General features: G+C 45.9%; 1 long non-coding RNA gene across 1 annotated transcript; it reads right to left on the reverse strand.

Moving 5' to 3' along the window:
• Nucleotides 1-17,629: 17,629 nt before the first annotated feature.
• On the reverse strand, nucleotides 17,630-19,517 carry LOC144160846 (uncharacterized). The gene is made up of 2 exons (XR_013320408.1): nucleotides 18,771-19,517; nucleotides 17,630-17,976 (listed from the first exon to the last, which is right to left on the reverse strand). It is a non-coding gene; the product is annotated as an uncharacterized LOC144160846 (long non-coding RNA).
• Between the last annotated feature and the right edge of the window lie 2,163 nt (nucleotides 19,518-21,680).

A 21,680-nucleotide genomic window follows, 5' to 3' on the forward strand; every position in this document is an offset into this window, starting at 1 on the left:
CGTAGGGATCAGTATTTTCCATCGCGTCGCGCCGTGGCGAGCGACGTAGTGTCAGCGTGTGCACGAATCGAGTGTCGTCAGATAGCGCACGGCATCATCGAACGCAATCCGATCTCGCATGTAGCTTCTGCAATTTTTCCCCCGGGGCAGTAGTATACTGCCGCCGAGAAATGTATCCTGACTATTCCACAGAAACTATCTGTGCACGTGGCGCTGCAGAATCCGTGCAGGGACCGCAGTTTCACTTCCGTGGGTGGAGCCCAACTGCCCGTCCAAAGATATATCTATTCAAGATACCACTGAAACCATTCGCTGACTCGCTGGCTTCTTGTGCAAGGAGGCTGTGCAAGCATGGGAGAAGTGCAGCCGATAAGATCGCCGTGTGAGCCAAGTTTGGAACTTCTGCTAATAGTCCTTTAAAAGACTGGTGTGCATAAGGTTAACAAGTGACAATTCAGTTATTGTTCATCTATGCTCAGATTTGTTGCTTAGTACCATTGTGCTTTCAACTTAGGAAGTCTTAATGAAATGATAGGCAAGGCTTAAAATTACTGCTTGGCTTTTACTTCCCTTTCCTTCGCTCCAGTACCTTTCGCCTCCTCTAACCTGGTTAGGCAACAGAACTTCCTCCTGCATCTGCTTTGAGTATGTATTTTGATAGGCTCGTTCCTTCTTTACTCTTGTGTTTGGCTTGGTTGGAATTGAACATAACCAGCCACAGTACTTTCATTCACTCTCAGCAGGATGGGCTAATGATGATGAGAGCTTATCATGGAGGCTTGCAGTCTATGCACAAATTCCAAGTGGCTGTGACATCTATATGCCCATCCCAAGCACTCTGCGGAGTTCAACTTGACACTAATGCTTGTGTTCGCAACTGGTGAAGCGTGCTTAAAGGGGTCCTGAAATACCTTCCGCCGATGCGCGGATGTACATGTAACCAAATAAAGCAATGTATTAGCAATCTCCTCCTGCAAGAATTTTGTTAAAGCGATGAGTATTAGCTGAGAAATCGTAAATCTAAAACCGCGCATTATCGCCGAGCCGCGTTTCCTCCTCGTTTTTACGTACTCTCCGCTGTTGACGGCGCGAGAGGCTTCCCTCCCATGATGCTGCGCTCCTCGGCGGTGACGTACTTCCGCTATTGCGCTGCTCACACTGCATGCCGTCTGCTACGGGCAAGCTTTGTTGACACCATGAATCCCCCACTACGCTAAAGGCTGGAAAAGCGAACGAAAAATCTGGCCGCATGTGTGCAGCAGCCTGGCCTTGCCCTTTCGCGGTGTACGTTGCTGCAGAACTTTGCTATCGGCGGCGAACTCGCAGCCGCACGGGGGGATCGTGCGCTCGCTCCCTTGGATGCACAGCGCACTGTTTATCCAAAAAGCGCCGTATCATATGTGGCCCCGCTGGTGCCGGGTCTTATTTTGTGGCGGCGGTAATTCCTGACGGCGGCATGTGAAAAAGACATTTTAAACCGATACAGAACCCGTGCACAAAACGCCAGTTCAGCTTGGGGCGACAAGTGGTGGAGAGCGGCAACGTTGGCAAAACATGCTCTGCCGCGGCTCCGAGCTTTTCAGCGCTGGAGCGAGCGCCATTTCTTTGACAATATCAAACATGGGTTGCCCTGGCAACAAGGCACAAACCGCTCTAGAAGTCAGTTACGGTTGCGTGATCCCGGTTCAGCTTGGGGCACCACCTCGCGGCATATGGGCACTGCAGGCATACTACTCACTCTCATTTGGAAGTGCGAGATGCGTTTGGCATTACAGGAGGCGATGGTGTGTGTGTTGTGGACGCATTTGTTTCGCGATGAAATGCGACGTTGTGCTTCTGCGGATGGATAGTGCTTCCCATGGTTTGGATTATCTTTCTCGAGCGGCGTACGACTCAACCTCGCATGCAGTGTGCGTGGCTAAAAGCCATCTCGGCTTGCGCGCCAGAGTTAAAGGAGTACTGACACGAAATTTTTATGTTACGTTTTTTTCGCTGCTATGCGTGCCTACCAGCCCACTAATCATAGAATGACAGATTAGACGGTCGAGCGCAGCGTAAACATTCATTTACGGCGTCGTTTATTCGTGCCAGTTTCGGTTTCGACTGAAAAACGCCGAGCGGCCGCCATGACAGCATGTATAACATGACGTCACCATTCTTGCCGTATCGCTGCCTCTCTGGAAGCGCGCGCGAGCGAGCGCACGCGCGCGCCCAGACCGGCCGAGGTTTTCGCCGTCCCCACAGGCCCGGGCAGCATGACGTCAGTCCCAAAACCATGACGTGTACACACGCCCGAGCAGCGCGCGCCAACCACAGCCAGCGCGTCGGCTTCGTCACGGGAGTTCCGACGTCTGCAGTTTGGGGCACGTAGCAGATGATGTCACGTCGGCCCGCTCTGGGCTTTTTCGTGCGGGCGAAGATTAAAATGAATTTTAAATATGTTTCGCTGAACGGTTGCTGTTGAAACTTGCTGGGAGATATCTCCTGATAAAAAGGAAGCGTTTTACATAGTTATCTCAGCTTTGAAATTTCGTGTCAGTACTCCTTTAAGTGACTTGCTGTTCGTCCCCGCAAACCGCGCGCGAGGTGAGTGCCGAATTTACGACGGGCAGGAGGAGGCAACCTATCGTTTGTCAATCGCGGTTCAGACTTGCAACGCATGTTGTGACGTTGTGTTCGTTCGAAACACATCTCTGGATTGTTTTGAAGTAGAATAAAATGTATCCGTCAAACCCGGGCATTCGGCTCAGGGCGTTCTCTGCGATTGCACGAAAGAAGTGCCACGGGGCTTCAACGCTTTCTTTACGGAACGTACTCAGGTAAGAGATTATCCATGTCGTGTTATGGCCGTGTTGCATTCAATACGATCGGTTAAGCGTTTGTTTACACTTGTTTCGTTTGTCGTAAAATGCCCAAGCACTCCGACACTCCGCTGGCAGATCAGCCGCCGAGCCGACGCTGAGCAGACGACTCATCTCTTTGCCGGAAGTGCGTGAAAAAGCCGCCCAATAGCAGGATGTCAAGCTCATGACGAACATCTGGGAATCGATGATGTAGACATGTGAAGATGGCGGCGTCCAAAAACACGAAGGAAAGGGTGAGAAAAAAGCGACAAACTTTGCAACGAAAGTGTGAGCTTTCCGCTGCGTGTAAAAGAGTAATACTTGGCCCAGATGACCTTGACGACCCAATCTAACGATTGCGCTACTTCATTTAGTGTGCTCAAAATGCCTTTCAGGGCCCCTTTAAGCGTCTACTGTCAAAGCCTTTGGGGTAGTGAACAGGAAGAGTTTCCAATTGTGAGGGGACGTTTCACATTCTATTGCTTTTTAACTCCGCACCGTGTAAACTGTTTTGGAAAATTGCTCAAGTGAATTTATTTAGTGGTAAGGGGCATTATAAAATGTCCATTTCGTTCACAATGATGCAAGTCTCGTCAGAAGCCAGCTGCTAGAAAACACATTCACGGGTTCTGTGTTGTGTGCCCATTAGCTGTTTCTTTTTCTTCCACAAAACGGGCACTTAAACAATCCTTTAAGCCAACAGGCTTAAAAAATAGTTCATCAAGTACAACTCCGGGGTAATGGTTGGTGTCGAGCGTGACATTGCCCACTACCGAGAGTACTTCTTAATACCTTGTGCAAGAACTGGAGCCTAGGCCACGTGCGTGGATGTGAATGCCTGTCGGTGGTTGTGAAAGTTGCAGTACAGCTGGAAGGTGTATGGATCATGGGTGGCTTTAACAATAAAATGACTGCTGAACGTACTTTTGCTCTGGTATCAATGAGCAGCATGTGAGCATTGATAAGTGCTTCACTGTTGACATTTTTGCTACACAAAAGCAGGCCATGTTAAGGCCCCCTGGCCTCATGAAAAACACTGGACCAAAAAGCTGCCAACACATGGAAACCATGTTGATCCCGGCACCTTTCCTAGTACTTCAGTACCGTTTATCAGCGCTGCGTCCCCCCCCCCCTAGTAAACTATCCCAGCGTTGCACCTTAAGCCAGAAATCAAACACTTGCTTGTCAATGACAAGTGATCTGCCAAACTTCCGTGTCTATGCAAAAAGTAAGTAGCTCTACTTTCTGTGCACTGTTTGTGGTGTGAAGCTCCATTTCTAAACAAAATGCCAGGGTTCTTCTGGAAGATGCACAGCATTAAAACTTCAACAAAAAAGGAATAAGCAAGCGATACTCTCGTGCACTACACTAGAGTCCTGTGGGAAAGCTAAACCAGCAAGTGATCTTTTTCTACAAAGCGCTGCAGACGAGCCAAGAAAAAGATTCCTTTTTGCGGACACCAAAGCTACGCTGGAAAGCCACAATGTGTGGTGTCTGTTACTGCAGATTAGCTGCAAGACGGGCATGTTCACGCAAAGATTTATGAACCAGGCTGGCGGGGTAACAAAATCATTGAATGAGGTTACAACAAAATGTGTTATGAAAAATGATATAATACTGTTTGCTATAAATAGCAATTGAAGGTATAAAATGGTTTTGACACTAGTTAAGTGGCCTGTTGGAAATCATTGGCAAAACCTAAAGAACAACATTTCATACAGCTGCAAATGTGAAATAGCAAAGCGTGGTTGGGGCCTGAATTCAGCAGGCATGCTCCAGCTGAGAATGTATAATTGCAGAGCAAAATAATTATAAAGGCCTAGGGTAAAGGTGAGCTTAGTTGAGTTACGTACCACCAAGGTATTTGGTAGAGAGAATAGTTACAAAAATAAAGAAGCAAATTTTGAAGCTTTATTTTCCCTGATTTAAGTTTATCATCACTGAGCTTCATGTTCTGCATGTCCCATTGAAGAATGTTACACCTGCATGCACTCGGCACATCACATTTTACGGTATAACACAGTTTACTTCGAACATATGTAAATAATAGAATATTGCATAAGCAGTTCATTTATACGTGAAATAGAAACAGCAGGGTTTTTAAAACGAAGCCCGTAAGTGTGCTGAATGAAAGGGACCAATGATGAGTTTATGTTGTTACTAATAACAAATTTCAACGACCTTGTCTGAAACAAACCCCTTCTATGGAGGGACTGTGTGTAATCATAAGATTTTTTTTTATAAAAGGTTGTAAATGCCCTGTAAATGTATGTCAAAAGGTATTTTAACGCCCTAGTCGTTGCCTGTGAGTCATCGGCGCTTTTTTCTGGTGTTTAGATGATCAAGGGCTGTTGTACGGGATCCACCTTCTCTTCTCACTTTGGTCACCATCTTTCTTAGTCAGTGCATTCATGTGCTTGGTCATGGAGCTAGCAAGCGAGGACGACAGTCGGCACCAACTATCAGCCGAGTTCCTTCAGGCTGGGACAATTGCTGGAGAGGATAAACAATGTTTTTAAAATCCCTAACTGAGATCTCTCACTTTTTTTTGTTAAAGAACATTTAGGCAACCCTTCAAGAACTATCCGAAATAACAAAAATGACTATTGTGCCCATTAAATAGTTAATCTACGCACAGTGAACGATGGCATAAAATCTATCAATGCAAACCTACCCTTTGAACCTGCTTAATATTTAGCAGAGACTCACCACATTCATTAGCTGTTTTATGGCACTGTGGGTGGGCTACTGGTTTCCATTTATGGAGCGTGTGGGCTGCGCTAATTTCCAGTCGTCCTGTCAAATGTTTTTGGAGACTAGCACTACCCTGCAGTGTACGAGCCATGGATTCCTTGGGTTTGCCATGTGAAATTCTAGTGAATCGTTACAAGCCACCAAAGAAAGTGAGCATGTGTTTATCGACCACTGTTTTGTGGCCACGAAAAGTTTCGTTCATTAATTAAAAAGACTAACAAACGACATCAATTTTATTGCAAACTTCAAACAAATAACTGGTATTACAGAAAATGTTTAAAGCAGCTGGAGCTCCATAAACACTTTCCAGCTATTTCTCCATGCCATCAGAGAATCTTGTTTGTGCGACTAACAGATACCGACCTATTCCACTGCAAAGAAACATAACTGGGCGATTGTAGTGGGGCCTCTAGTTCCATTTGATCATATCACTTGAGTGTTTACGTACAGTTAACATACTGATGACTGTGTTTATAGTGCATGCACATATAACATCAATGTAGTTTGAAATTGGGATCTTTTTCACCATTTCTTTTTGTTAAATTCGCCCCATGACAGCCTTGACCTTTGCCTATCAATTACATTTGCAGCATGCTCGCTGCTTATACCTGTTTACACAAACCATCCGTAGATGCTTTCACGTTCCAGGCACATCTTAAGATTCTCTTTGACGTTGCTTATTGAGCCTGTGCAGAACCCATAGGTTTTCATATGCTGGAGGGCATGTAGAGACATGATGGCCGGCCAAGCGTACACCCTTCCTATTACCGTCTCTACAGCCTCTTCTCTGACCCTATCGTCTGGGTGTGTGTCCTGAATTAACTTCTTTTGCATGAGGGACTCAGTCAAGTCTGGCCAACATAGCGTACACCACGGTACAGTGAGACGTGAAAGTTATACCAGTGCAGTGGCTATGAGATGAAGCGTCTAGCTAGCGTCTGCGACCTTTTGAAGGTCGCAGGTCCTAAACTGTCGTAGAATCATGTATTCTACTACGAAATCTTTGGTTTCTACTAGGAAATCTTTTTAAGCGCTGAATATCACGCAATTATGATCCTTGTGGCGCATGCTCACAAGACTTTTCTGCTCATGATATGCATAAAACGTATCGTGGGTGTAAAACGAATTTTAAGCTACAATTTCGCCCACTAGAAAATAAGAGCTTCCCGATTTTCGGAAGTTTTCCTTGCTAATAATTCAGAAGAGGAGATCTACTGTAGTGGTACGTACGTGGTACATGTGTGGGGACACCAAAGATTACCTTTCCTATTCTTGGCGCGATAGTCTGTAATTGTAATGCGCATATGTGCCTAGTAAAAAACGGTTGCCGCCACTACCCTTCGTCCTCGACACTGTACATTCTGATTATCTTTTGGCGCTGCTAAGTTGTCTTCATTTCGAGAACACACACCGCGATTTCAGGTCGCCCATTTAAGCATTCTGAACTTGCCGTGGTGCAAACTGTTGATAGCAGATGCCGCCGCGCCGACATGCGTCGGAAGGTTCACAGAATTACGCTCGGACGGTGTCTTTTCTTGTGTGGAACGTAGCTTGTTCGAACGGGGCCAGTCGGCTGTGCGATGTCGTCTCACGTACGCTGAAACTGTACGCAGATACCATCGGCGTACACCAAGCATAACCAAGCGGTCACAGGTCAACATTACTCGAGAGCGGCTATTTTGCTGCGGTCTGGAAAGGCTGGCTGGGCCCCCACGCAGTACATAATCACAAGCAACTTTCTCACGTTTTCAGATAGTGCTTCTAACAATATGAACTCCGGTTTATCTACGTTGTCGGCCCGAGAAAATCGGACTTCGTCACGCTTTCGGATACGCGACTCCATGTACGCGATACGGCAGCTGGCAGCAGCTGCAGCATAGCCGGCTGCTCCCGCAAGAACAAAAATTGTTTGTTTAGAAAAGTTTTAGCAGTTCAATGGTGCGTTATTTTGTACTGCAAATAAAAAAAATGTGTATTTCGGACTACACTACACGAAATAATGACAATTATTAATGTTATGACGTCATTATGACGTCACGCGTGGCAGCAGCTGTTGCCAGGGTGGCGTGGCTGGTGCCACGCGCGTGGCAGAAGACGCTGCCTTCATTTATTTATTATGTGAAACACCACACTAACCTATGTTTTGGAGGGATTACGTCACCTACAAAAGTTCAAAAGGTTATGCACAACGGACGCCTTAGCCACAGTTCACTGTACCATCGCCTCCTGTACTTTAGCTGCGTATAATACGGCGCTTACATATACACGCACGCACGACGCACGCACATAAATGAAACCCCCAATCGTCAGCCTGTCCACTGCAGGACGAGGGTCTCTCCCAATACGGGAGGTTTTCGCCGCATGCTAAGTACACCAAAGGGGCCAATCTTGTTCTCGTGAACGGATGCCATCTTCTAGGCATCGCCTATCTGGTGTAGCCTCTCTGATATCCGCTGATGATATACCACAGGACAAGGCAGCACCCCAGACCGGAGAATATAACAGAACAAAGGGTGGTACCTGTACCAGATTTGAAGTTATTCAGAGGCAGACAGCAGGGCACCCTACATCGATGTGTGATCATTTAGAGACAGAGCTCTCGAAAAACTGGTCACCGAACGGACCCTCAACGTCGCGGCGGCCTTATGCCCGCCCCCCCTCACCCTAAAACCACAGTTCCAAATAAAGTGGATTCTCTCTTTCTCTCTCTCTCTCTCTCTTTCGAAAAACTGTAGAACTGCATGTGGAGGAGTGTCACACTGAGCGTGTAGATTTCCCCATGAAATCTAAAAGAAACCGCGAACGTTTGAACGTTTCTCAAACGAAAGAAACGCGTGGTGCCGGTTCGATGGATGGCGCAACCAAACTCGGCGGCAGATCCTTTTGTTTTAGTCTCTCATTTGTTGGATGATCGCACAATATTAATACCGCCATTTCGCGCATCGTGCGTTTCGTTAAAGCCAGATGCTGCGCCGTTCTAAGACGGTCATTTTTTCAAGATGGCCGCCGGCTGTCCCATAATAGAAATTCGTTTCTATTTCATGATTTTAGTAAAAGTGTAAAGCTCATCGCCGTTATTGGTGTTAATCAATATATACAACAAATACGGGACCTTCGATTGAAGATTGAGCGCGAACAAAAGATTGTTTTTTTTTTTCAGGAAAAACTTGCAAAAACGCTCATTTAGCTGTATCATTCTGTATAACTAAAATGATGCACAAACAGGCTTCGTTTATGTTGACCAACAGAATTTTAACAGGTCAGGCAGGCCGATTCCCGATCATAGCCAATACTCTTTCTATAGCCTTGTAATCGGTGTCGTGCCTAAGCTCGCGTCATCCGCAATGATCGTGTTGGCGCGGCATTCCTTTGTGTCGGGCCCGCGGAGATTTCGTCCACGTGGAAGAAATCGAACCTCTGTTAGTCACGCAGGCGTAATTATTATGATCATCGTATAAATTACGTCCTATAAATATAAATGTCCGTATTCTACCTGTTTCCTCTTATTTTTACGGAATAGCAATTGCTCAGTTTAAGCCAATCCTTGCAGCGCGTTATTTGTTTTTAGCAATAAACAATGATGAGAAGTTTGAATTCCCCTTCGCGCCCTACTTGTTACTTACCCCTGCTCCATTTATATGTCCCATTTGCACTTCAGCCTTAGTAATGTCGCTCAAAAACAGTCACTTTCAAGAGCAATCATGAATTTTCTACTCGTCGTGCTAGTCGCACTTTTCTTATGGAGTTGCTGAACAAATGTGTACTTTTTTACGGTGAGCTGTCCACAATAATTTGAAGATATGACTCAACACCGATCGAGGCACCTTATTTCTATACTCTTCCGCTTTTTTCTTTTTTTTTTTCGTTCACTTTTCCTAAATTTGGTAACGCGTACGACGTATACACGCAAAAATTTCTTGGCGGCGTGCATCTGACACACATGAATTTCTTGAGGACAGACTGGACTTAAATAACTGTAAGCGGTCGCTTTTGTTGGATATCGACGCGTTTCCATGCAATCCAGTCCCCGTGAAATTTATGAACGTGTGCGCCCGTGAAATTTATGAACGTAAGCGTCGCTGTGCCATAGGCGCGACAGTCACGCTCTGAAAAATCGCTACATCCGGTGTAAATCAGATCCGTGTAAGTGTCATCCGCTAGATCCGTGCAAATGTCACCCGAATAATAGCGTGTTTTAAGCACAATTTCACTGATGTACGAAACCAACTTCACCATTTTGCGAATGCGCTCTTAAAAATCTGTCAACGGTTCCTACCAGCCCGTGCAGGTCGTGTCGCTCATACAATTGGTATACCGATTGTCTCATCTTATGGTGTGATTTAGTTATTTTAGGAACCCACCACGGTGGCTGTTGTGCTTCTGAGCCCAAGGACGCGGGTTCGATTCCAGACCGCGGCATGCCGCGGCAGCCGCTTTTTTGTGTGTGTGTGGAGGCGAGAAGCGAAAATGCCTGTGTGTTCTAAATTTCGGCGCTCGTTAAATAGATCCCCCGGTGGTCAAAATTAATCCGGAGCCCTCTACTACGCCGCGCCTCATCGCCTGTGTAGCGTCGGCGTGTGAAACGTCATAATCAATCAAATAAGATATTTTAGTGCGATTTTAACACATCATTAAACTTAAGGAGCAAAACACAGCTGCTGCGCACCGATAAAGCCGCGCGCAGCATTCACCCTCGAATGTGCGTTGTCACGTATGGCCAGCTATCGGGCTGTTTTCGAGAGTCTTTTACAAATGCCGGTCGGGTGCGTTTTTGTCCATGTGTATGCCGCATATATCCAGGAAACTGACCGAATACAGCGCCTGCTAAATAACCCAACGCGCGCATGAAATGGACGGCGCATGCAGCATGTTCCGACGTCAGTGCATGCGTGCACGGCACGAATCAGAACTTGGGTTTCATTGCCTTCTGTAATTTCGCACTCATTATTTGCCGAATAAATAAATAAACTGGAATTACAACAAGAAAATAACTTTTTATGCCATCGTCAAATAGTATCGAGTTTACTGTACTCCGACTTGGCTTCCTATATATTGCCGCTCACTTCACCATGTACATACCGAAATTTAACGCGGCCTCTTTACAATGCAGATGTGTTCTTTTGGGGAACGTGCACCATATGGAAAGACAAACTGATCGGGTATACGCCGTGCTTTTCATTCTATGTGTTGGTCGTATCTTGAGCTTCGCGCAGATACACCTAGCTTTTTTCATAACTGCTTGAAAACAGCACGCAGAAATGACTTCCCAACTTTCCTTTTCCATTGTTGAAACATTGCGCGTTTTTCTTAGGCAGTAGATTACGGCTGTATTATAAAAAGGAAAAAGGTAATCATGAATCGACAAGGGAAACTTCCAGTTCCATTTGGCCCTTGCAGGCTCGGGTCTCCCAGAATACGCATGCTAATAAAGTATTATTATTATTATTTGGCTAAGTTTTCACAAGCGTCTCGCGCTGTTAACGTTCTCTCTTAAAGGAGTACTGACACCAAATTTTTACTTCATGTTTTTTATTGGTTAGGTGTAATGGCGGTGAGCGCGAACACAGGCGGCGCTGCGAAGCGCGCCTCCGTGACGTCAGCTTAGGGATTCACGCATTTGTCGTCTGCTTCACTCAGGATCGCTCTCCCTGCTGTTTCTTTGCGCTCGGTCAACGTCTGATGCTTGTCCGCACCAGAATTGGCGTGCGTGTAACTTTTTATCATAATAATAGGCTTAAAATCGCATGCACTAGCTCATGGTGTGAATTAAAGTATAGTTTTGGATACCGCTACGGGAGACACATTGCCGGCGCCACCCCATTCCTTGCGAAGCAGGTCCTGTGCGGAGCGCGAAGCGTCGGAGCTAGGCGTCAGCTTCTCATGTAAGCATTCTAACAAAAGGAACAGTCAGTGCTAATAACCGACAACAGCGAAAATGGAAGACCAAAACAAATTCTAGGCCTTCAGGGCTGTCGGCTTTGGCAGAAGGCATCACGATTCCCGGTAATCATATGTAAGATAAAACAGTTTTGGCAACCTTGCCGAACGCTCGAACGCGTTTTGTCACATCACTTTACGTTGTCAAGGCATGAAAGTTTGCCGACATGCACTATAGACTGCAAAAACTGTAGGTTGAGTTCCAAATAACCCAGTGTGTATATACGCGCGTGCTGATTCTATACCAATCTAACCAGTATGGAGGTTTATTGAGCAAAACGAGTCACGTCTTCGTTAAATTTATAGTAACACATATATGTTTGTTAAGACCTGGAGGGATATTTCGGAACATTTTGCACAGCCATATCTTCCCGATATTCGGATATGCGTTATAGGAAAACTGCACTCAAGAGGAGGAGGAGGAGTGAGGGGAGGAGGGGAAAACTTTGTTTAACAATTAAATCGCTCTGGTTAGTTGGCCGGGTCCTCAGTCCAGGACAAGAGAGTAAAAGTAATTTTCTTCAAATCATACAACGCCATCCCGAGTAGAATAGGATTTGTTCTTCGCGCCTGGAAGGGTTGAAAAGCAATAAAGAGCTACTTGGAATTCTTCTTCGGTTTCGAGTCTTGTAATATATGCAGGTATACTATTTATTACGTTAGTTGGCGAGTATATCATGCCTTCAACACCGTAATCATGTCATCATTGTTCGAGTTGAGAGTCAGTTCGTTATGATAACGATATAATTACGATAGAAATTCGGAGTACAAAAGCCGCCTTCGAGTACTGTGGACCACGTTGTTTAGGGCGCGATCGCGGTGGCGTAGCACAAACCTTCTCATTGTATTTGCATGTGAATAAACAAAGCACGCTGCGGATAGGCACCTTCTTGCACGCAGCCGTAATGAAAGCCAATTTGTGAAGAAGGGAATGTATGCCATACAAAATGAAGGAAATATCCACACGACCTTTGTGAGGCTCCCAAACATCCCGAAACCTCCTAATAAGAAGTTGGGGACGGCGCAGAAAAATTAATGCGTCGGGCAGAAAAACAAGCAAGAAACATTGATCCGATACAAGACAACAACGAAAGAAACAGAAGAAAGCCGCTTTATTTCCTGCTGTGCGATGAGCGTGTAGAGGCCACTGCTTGGTACGTAGTATTAGACTCTTGAGTCTTCATAGGAGCATCTCAAAAATACTGCAGGGAAGCCTACGCATTTTGAATACTTATCGAGAAGCTCTGATCGCTGATCCTCGCGAATAAGCAAGAAAGGACGAGTTACACACGATCTTCTAACCGATACTCTGAAGAAAGTTGTTCTCTATCTCTTCGTGTGTTGCAAACTTGTGGGGGATACAGCTTCAAATTATTCAGATGCGTCAGAAGCTGGCAAAATAACTGAGTCGCTAGAAATACGATTTTTAACGCACTACAGCAATGAAGCGGGTGATTTCTAGCCCAGGCACTGCTGCCCCTCACAAGCGGAGTGTAGCAGACGACAGCGGCGCGAGTCCCTAAGCTGACGTCAGAGCCAGGGGGCGCCACCGCCAACATCTCACCGCCAATACGTTGTTCTAGCGATTGCGCGATTGAAATGGCGACCTTTGGAAGCAGCCTATTTAGGGCCCCTTTAAAGCTTGCATGGCCGGATTGTTTTTATGGCGCCGCCTGTATATCATCAGACAAAAATAATCTGGATAGAAGGCTCAAACATTTCCTTGTTGCTGGGTCCTCATAATTGTTTGAAAAAATTAATTTACTGGGGAAATTTTATATGCAAGCTATAAAAACTTTTGTGCATCATACTGGAGAGTGCAAGCCATACATGTCGCCAGCTAATTACAATCGTATGTGTTTTCCTTCCAATTGCCGCAGCAATTACACTTGATTCATGAGACAGATTCAAACCCAAAGTTCATGTTCTTTAAATTGCCCCCTTCGTGTGAAATTTAGTCACTTCCCTATGATCAGCGAACGTTCCGACTAGTCCACACCTTGCACCCTTGTTTGAAATAATCATCATGAATTGGGCTGTTTTATATTTCAACTTCCCCATAAACATTTTACCTACCTCGAGCGCCAAAGTAGAGCACCATCATGCATATTGTAACAATAAAACAAAACGGAGACCTAACCCTGACACCCACTTTCCAGCCGATACTGCCTGTACGAAAGCTCATTGGCATATTTCAAGGATATTTTCTCATAATACAAACGAACCTGAATTCCAAGTAACCTGAAAACTAACTTCCCATTTTTGCTTTTGTTCCGTTCCAATAGCATTGCACACACTATCTTCAGATTTTTCCTGTTGTAATGTTTATTCGTAAGAGGCTCCAATGCATCGAACACTTGTCGAGTTCTGCTTGGCGCGAAACGAAATACAGGGCGCCAGGCGTTCTCAGAAATTTCGGGGTGCTGGGAGAGGCACGACGTCTCGCGCGTTCCTTTCTGCCTGCATGCCTTATTTTTTGGTTTCGTCGTCACCCCGTCCCTTCTAGAGTGTGTCGCAAAGTAAGTTTTAGCAGCCGCGGCGCAAAGTTGGAGAGGGCCGGAAAAAAAAAAAAAAAAGGAAAACGCACGTCCTTGGCCAACGTCCTACCCTCCTCTCACACGCGCACACGTGCGCGCGTTCCTTGCAGAGCGGACCCTTCCTGTTCCTCTCTCTCTGCGCCTGACAGCCGTGGCTGGTGCGTTAGGTCGTGGAGAGTGAACGAAAAGCGCGCGCTTTTGCAGAAACGAGCAGCCATCCTGAGAATCAAACGGAATGGAGAAGGAACATTGTACGAAATTTTGTTGTGTGGTCGCATGTTACGGCGAATATTAGTGGGCCGGAAAGTTCATAGCAACCGACCAGTGAAGGTAAGCACTCGATTTTCTGAGCTCGCCTCGTTCTTTCGAACGCAGTTTACGTCGTAAAAGAGCGGGAACAAGACTGCCCTCCCGTCTAGCTTCTAAGCATCCTTCTTGCTTTTGCGAATGCGCACGGTTGTAAAACGTGGAACACGTATTCAGCGCTTAAATCAGGTGGGCGCTCAGAAGTAAATCTGTTATGATGCTGAAATCGAGTGTAGGTTCTGCAAGAACCTTGATACGTACGATTGGCTTTTAATTTAGTTCTCGCCAAAGCTGCTGTCGCGCGCGAAAAATATCTCATAAATTTAACTTTCTTATGTTTAATTTCACGCGAGTTTCAGCGGCATGCTGTTCCAGAACACAATTAGCGTTGCAGTTAAGCCATATGTTATCATCTGGTTATGCTAACTGCCTTACGATGTAAAACAACGCCTGACGTCTTTGTAGCATTCACAAACTTTCCATGTGAAAAGCTGGTCTACGTCGGATGCTTATAATTATAAAGAGAATTCATACGCAAAAAAAAAGCAGCTCAAGGCCAGTTTTAAGCACATTTTTCGAGAGCAAAAGGTAAAATAAGGCAACCAAGAAAATACGCCGTTGTACGTAATTTTGTCTAGTTGTGTAATGTTTCCATTCTTGACAATTGCCTATTTTCTCATTTTTGTTCATTGCGGGCTTCTCTTGTTCATTGAAAATTCTCTTGCACACTGTCTGATGACTTTTCAGTTAATTACTGAATTGACCTGTAAAGAAATTTGTGTAAGGTGTTTTATATAATTAAGTATTTATATCTTTTTCTGTTTTCCAGGGATGCTTGAGCTAAACCCACTCATGCGATGTGCGTGTCCACACATGCATTAGAAAAAGTTAAACAAGCAAGACAAAATAGAAAGTGAAGCGGCCTGTTTTGTTGTATTCCTTCCTTTAGGTAAGGTTTTCTCCATTAGCTAAAATTTGCTTCACTTCAGTTTTCTGCACCCCTTCTGACTCTGTTTTGTTTTCAGAAATGCATTAAGATTTACCAGCACCACAAAATTGACATGGGAATAAGCTAGCTCACCTGGCAGCAAACGTCATCCAAAGTGCAGGTGAGCTTTTGAGCACCCTATGTGTTACAGCAATGCCCTTTTGTTTGTTTCTCAGGAATGGCTGTCAAATCTCAATTGAACTGCCAGTACAAGAAAATCAATGAGGCCATATTGTATACCAAAAGTCCTGGTGTTCTGAGACGTGAGACATTGTCTATGCTGTAACAACTTTGCAACTTCTCCTATAAACTACAACTTTTGTTCATTTCGAAGAACTAAGCGACGCAGTAACAACCCTACGTGTTACTGGGTTCATGGCTGTCAAGTATGTCATCAAACATGACTCGTCAAGGCGCAGAAGAACAAGCGAGCCCCGGAGGAGGAAAACGAAGACATCGTCTGAAACAGCGTACTTGCGAAATTCAAGGCTTTAACAGAATGCGTATTCGGCTCGATTGTTAATGGTGAAATAAAAAGCACATGTCCTTTCATTTTAAAGAGTCTCAGTGTTGTTATTTACGCTAGCTGCATGTTCCTTGCTTTAAAATTCTGCCATTTCTTAGTTTGTTATTTTGCCGGACTGCCTTAATTGTGTGTGTTGGTCAGTGTAGGGATCGAATGTATGAATATGCAGGTCTAAAATGCCGGTTTATACCTTTCAGGAGTTTATGCGGACGAGGTTTGAACCGCTCGCTTATCAACAATCGTCTCTCTAGGAAAAAGTTAACTTCTATTATTTTCATCTAGTTACTGTTGCATGTATATTAGATTCATGTAACTGTAAGTTACCTGTACATTGCTGCAATATTATTGCTTTGCAAGAGAAATATTGCTTGAAAGTCATGCGCTGATGTGGCCCTCGTGGTGAAAAAACGTATCTGTAAAGTCGCGGTAACGTTGTAGGAAGCATCGCTTGAACATTAAAGCGACGTTTTCTAAATGTTACTCGCACGTTGGAAAAATATAGCTGGAAAGTTACCGCAAAATTGCAGCAGTGTTATTGCAACTTCATAAAATCATTGCTTGAATGTTGAAGAAACGTTCTTTGTATGTTAAAAGTGTAAATCTAAAGTTTCTGCAATATCGTAGCAATGTTATCACAACGTCTGAATGATAGAGGGATATGCTTAAATGTGGTATGCACGTTGCGAAAATGTAGGTGAAAAGTTACTGCAACGTCACCAGAAAACGTCTTATAAATGTTGTTCAAATGTGTCCTGCACGTGGCTTGAAGGTTACTCCAAGAGTGGAGCAACGTTGGCGAACGTCAGAAACAACGTTATCCAAACGTTAGAACAACACCCTTCAAATATTGCCCCCATGTTGGAGAAATGCTAATATCATGTTGACGCAATGTTTCTGGGAAACATTGCACTAACGTTAAAAAAAGCGGACATTAGCCACGTTTTGGCAACGTTAAGGGGAAACGTTGCAGAAATGTTCGGGCAACATTCTGTGCTACCAAGGACAGGACCGGGATAATTGGAGATCCCCATGGGAGAGGCCTTTGCCCTGCAGTGGGCGACAGGCAGGCTGGTGATGATGTTTTCAGTGGCGTAGCCAGAGGGGGGGTTGGGGGGGTTCAACCCCCCCCCCCCCCCCCGAATTTTTTATTGAACCCCCCCTCCCCTCTTCACTCCGCAGTTTTTAAGGAACCACATTCTGCCCACAGCGCCGCGCATAGATCCTTTTCACAAAATTGACGAACTTCCCAGCCCAAGCAGCAGAAATTGCCAAGCCCAAGCATGGCAATTCATCAGTGGCCAATGTGTCCGAGCTTGGCAATACCTCGGCCGCCAATATTGGCTGGTGTTTGGGAAAGGTGACAAGCCAACAATTGGCCAAGCCCTGGAAGGCCAATATTGGACAACGCTTGGCAAAGTATCTTGCCATTATAATGCCAATGGGTGGACCCCACGCTATTTTCATGCACATTTTTGGCTTTGTGGCCAGTCCTTATGACCAATGCTTATTTTATGAGTTGCCTCGCGGCCCGATTTCTGCTTTATACATGCCAGTATACAGGAAATTATTAAACGAGTGCGCATTATTTATTTAATGCGCACTCGTTAAATAATTTCCTGTACAATGGCATGTATAAACAGAAATGGGACCGCGAGGCACAATAAGCAAACTGCATCAACTTTGCGAAGCAATTATAGATAAGTGACTTGCCAAAAACAATTGAGCAACACACCGGGTCTCTCTCTGTAGCTTTTTTATTATGCACATCAAATATACGAGAAACCTGGCTTAACAGTGGCAAGAATACGAACACAAACATGAAAGCAAACACAAACACAACAGTCGAGAAAAAAAATTAAAAAGCGCTGCTCATGAAGCGCGAACCAATTATCATTCGTTTAACTGCTTGAGATGCCTACAAAACAGAAGCATTCAGGTAAATGAAAACAGGACCCTCATTCCCGGTAATTCGCCGACGTGCCAAGATCACAATATGTTGTTGAACAGCACTATAGCCCAGCTTGGAAAGCTTGTCACTGCTGCACCCGCCACTTGTCCACGGGAAACACCTGTGCGTCGTAGCGCCTGTAATAAGTAAAAAAAAATAGGTCACTATAATGCTAAATTCACGCTGCTTACTAAATACAGCACCTATACAAGCCTTACCACATGTCCGTGTGAAAATATTCAGCCTAAAGTTCTAGCTTGTTAACACTCGCTATGAAACATAAAACGTACTGCACTATTCATTTTTCAATACTGCGTTTTACGGTAGCAGTTACTTGGCTCGTTCTTGAGAAAACAGTCCGGAATTTCACCGAAAATGGGCTTCACTCGTATTGCAGTCGCGCAAGGTAATATAAAAAGCACAATAGACAAAGCAACACGCCAGCGGTTCCGTGAAATTTTGTTGTGCCTTCGCTCACTTCTGCCCCGTCAGACGCGCAAGACGCGAACGGAACCGACGGAGCGACGGAGAAGCCCAGCGGTAGTGTAATTACTTTGTCGCTCGACAATACCTTTACGTTGCTCAAGAAAATAATGAAACGAAAGCTTCATTAATAGGTAGAGTTTAATTAAGCCAGCTTAATACATCCGCAACTCTTATACTGCACACCAGTCTTGATTCAACGCATGCTGAACGTCGTGAACCTGCAGTGGGAGCACGGCTGCTTGTTCGGAAAACACAAAGCCGGAAAAAGGATAGCTAGAACTGGCGTCACACAATTGGAAGCACATGTATGTGACGACTTTTTTCTTCGCAAGAACCAACAACACTAAGCAGCACTCGCGAGCGCCAGTTATAAACGACAGCTGAAGTTTTGGCGGGAACGAGCACGAGCACTCCCGCGCCGCGAAAAAATTAAACGGTGACTTACGTTTTCAGCGGCGGCCGTAGCAGGCAAACGATGTTATTACACCAGTCAGGTATACTCCACACAGCCACCGACACCAAAACGCACCTCACAGACACGTACAGGAGTACTACCGCAGTTTCAATGCCACAAAAGAGACGGAGCCGTCGGTGCAACGCGCCCGTCCACCTGACCCGCCGCGGGTTCAAAGAACGCGCAAAGGCACAACGCTGAAATAGTTCGACGTTCACCGTTGCGTTAGGACACACAAATGACCTATTCCTACTGAACGTTTAACACTCTCTCTCACGCTGTTTTGAATAAGCTGCACTTTAGTTTAAGTACGCTTTGTTTCGTGGCACGGTGCTGTGGCTCTTTAGGTAACTACTTTTTGCTGCGTTTTGGCCTGTTCACCGCGCTCTAACCGTCGTAATCTGTCATGTTGGGGAACCGCCGCGGGCAACGACCGCAGTGCTGCCCTCGAGTGGTGCTGCTTGCGCGCCGGGTGCGCATGTATACACGCAAAATAACGCACACGAGTGCTCTACAGTGAGACTTCATGCAACAATATGCAACAACAGGCAAGGCTGTCGGCATTTACACCTGCCAATACTTTTTATTTAAGTGTGCTACTTGACACACGCGTGAAAATGATTTGGAACTACTTTTTTTGTTGTGCGCTGCGCGTGAAAACAAATTCAAAAACACGCAAACTTCAGTAATATTTTGAGTGAACTTGAGTGGTCATTCAACTAACAAGAAAATGCCAAGACGTGCGTAAAGGCACTCATATATACCTGCGTCACATATAGGCTACTACTCTTCATAAAATTTTATGATCAAAAATTACGTCTGAATGAGCGCGCTGTCCAGTGGGATTTTTTGCGCACCGGCCAATGCGTGTCCTCAAGGCCGGTCGTATAGCGCTCGTTGTCCACGAATGGCTTTTGTGTACAGGCCGGCGTCTGGCCAAGCTATCGGAAGCCAAAGGGAAGCCAAGGGGCGTCCAATGATTGGCTATCGGCCAATGCTGCTTGGGAGGCTCGTAGCAAGAGAAAATCATGAATGACGGCGATTTTCTTGCGGCTTTCGGTAAGATCTCGATCGAGGTTTAGGTCACTGTTGTGATCTCCCGGTTTGTCTAGTTTGCCTCCCTCACGCGGGTTCCTCTATCCGTCCGTCGCAAGTTCCAGTGGCGTGGCCCGGTGGGGGAAGGGGGGGGGGTAACTAGGCTTCAGCCTCCCCCCTCCTCCCTCCCCGAAATTTTTCCGGCCGACGCCGTGCTGCTATGCCTGGTACGTCGCCTGTGAACAAAGGCGCATATCCTTCGACTGTGCCCCTATGAAAAACATTCATGACCCAATGCCTGTCGTAACACATTGGTGCTTACACAAAACGAAGCGCCCGGGTAAGGATAATTGCGTCGGAGGGGTGCAGCTCCAAAAGCGACGGCGCCCTCGGGTAAGCTCAGCCCACGTTGTGCCCCTCTATGTGTGGCATGTCGACCCACAGAGGATCATTGGCCGGCTGAGTCGTTCTCAGCAGAGGAGACTGACTCGTCACGGTATAACCGGGGAAGCAAGGAGTGGTCCGCCCTGACTCGAGGCGGAAAAAAAGAGAGACCGCCCACCACTGATGGGTGAAGACTGGCTGGTACGATAAGGGGCCGAAAGGGGAAAGACGATCTTTGTATGTGTAAACAGAACCACGTGCAAGCGGCGGTGACAGACAGTTAACTGAAGAAAGCGATGGGTCTGCGTATTGGGCGAGACGCGTGTGCTTTAGCTGGATGAATGTCGTGGTTGGCCAGAGGGCCTTTGTGGATGAGGCGTATAGCAAAGTATGCCCCTCTTCTGCGCGTCACCCTTCATATATAATTCTTTTTCACGTTTCTGTGGAGCCCGGGAGAGTGTTGGCCTGGGATAATTGAATGGGCTCAGCTTGCGCGCACTGCTTCAGAAAGCGGTGTTGCAGACAGTCATTTTCTCCTCCGCGATTAGGCAGATTCGTTCGGCGGGGAGTTGACGAAAAGGGCACGCTGCGCGCGCTTGCCGAGCGAGTTCCAGACTTTATCCTACACGTGATGGCTTGACGGTCACCAGCCCTGCCCTGCCATAGGCAGACGGCGCTCGCGACAGTAACAAATTTACCCGATGGCCATCTTCGACCTCGGTTACAACAAAAGCCCCTCCATATTGCGTCTACGGCCGCTGTTTGCCTGGGAGGCGGCTGCCCAAAGCAGTGTAAATTCAGGGGCCTGAGTGACAAAAACGCCGACATGACAGAGCGGTGCAAGGGCCGAAGCGCCCTTGCTTTAGGAAGCTCACACTCGAAGTGCCATGCTACACACAAAAGAGGCCGCAATTGTAAGTCATTTTCTTCCCCTGAGCCTTGATTTATCTTTGCGTGATCACTGTGTCTTTTAATATTTAAATAATCGCTTCATAATATTTACACGATGTCACAGTACCTTTATGTCTGCGAGCCAAAAAATTTATATCTCGTTTTATTTCTAGTGCAATATTTGCGTTTAAATCGGTTGTTGAAAGCAGCGCCAGCTATGAAGCGGGTAGGTAAAGAGGGAAGACGTAAATTCTACTCATATAAACGGCTAAATATCCCAAATATCCTATGATGCACAAAGTTGACGAGGGCTACTCAAAGCGCATCAGGACAGCGTTCAGTACTTGGAGAGTTACCGCTGTCCGTGAATTACGGGAACAGTTCAAGTACATGAAGAGTTAAAAAATATATTTGTTCTCGCTGCAGTTTTTATTTGCTTAATCTACAGGCACGCAACTCCAAGTGAGGTAGCGGCTGTCGCATGGTGTGCCCGTTATCGTGACCTTTGTTACCCCATTTCACACCACGTGATCGGGCGTAGAATGCTTATCAGCAAAAAAAAATTTCTTCTGCGTTTTGGACAACATCAAC

This window comes from Haemaphysalis longicornis, unplaced genomic scaffold (assembly GCF_048455015.1).
Source record: "Haemaphysalis longicornis isolate Haplotype H1 unplaced genomic scaffold, Haemaphysalis longicornis Haplotype H1 scaffold_11, whole genome shotgun sequence".
Lineage (NCBI taxonomy): Eukaryota > Metazoa > Arthropoda > Arachnida > Ixodida > Ixodidae > Haemaphysalis > Haemaphysalis longicornis.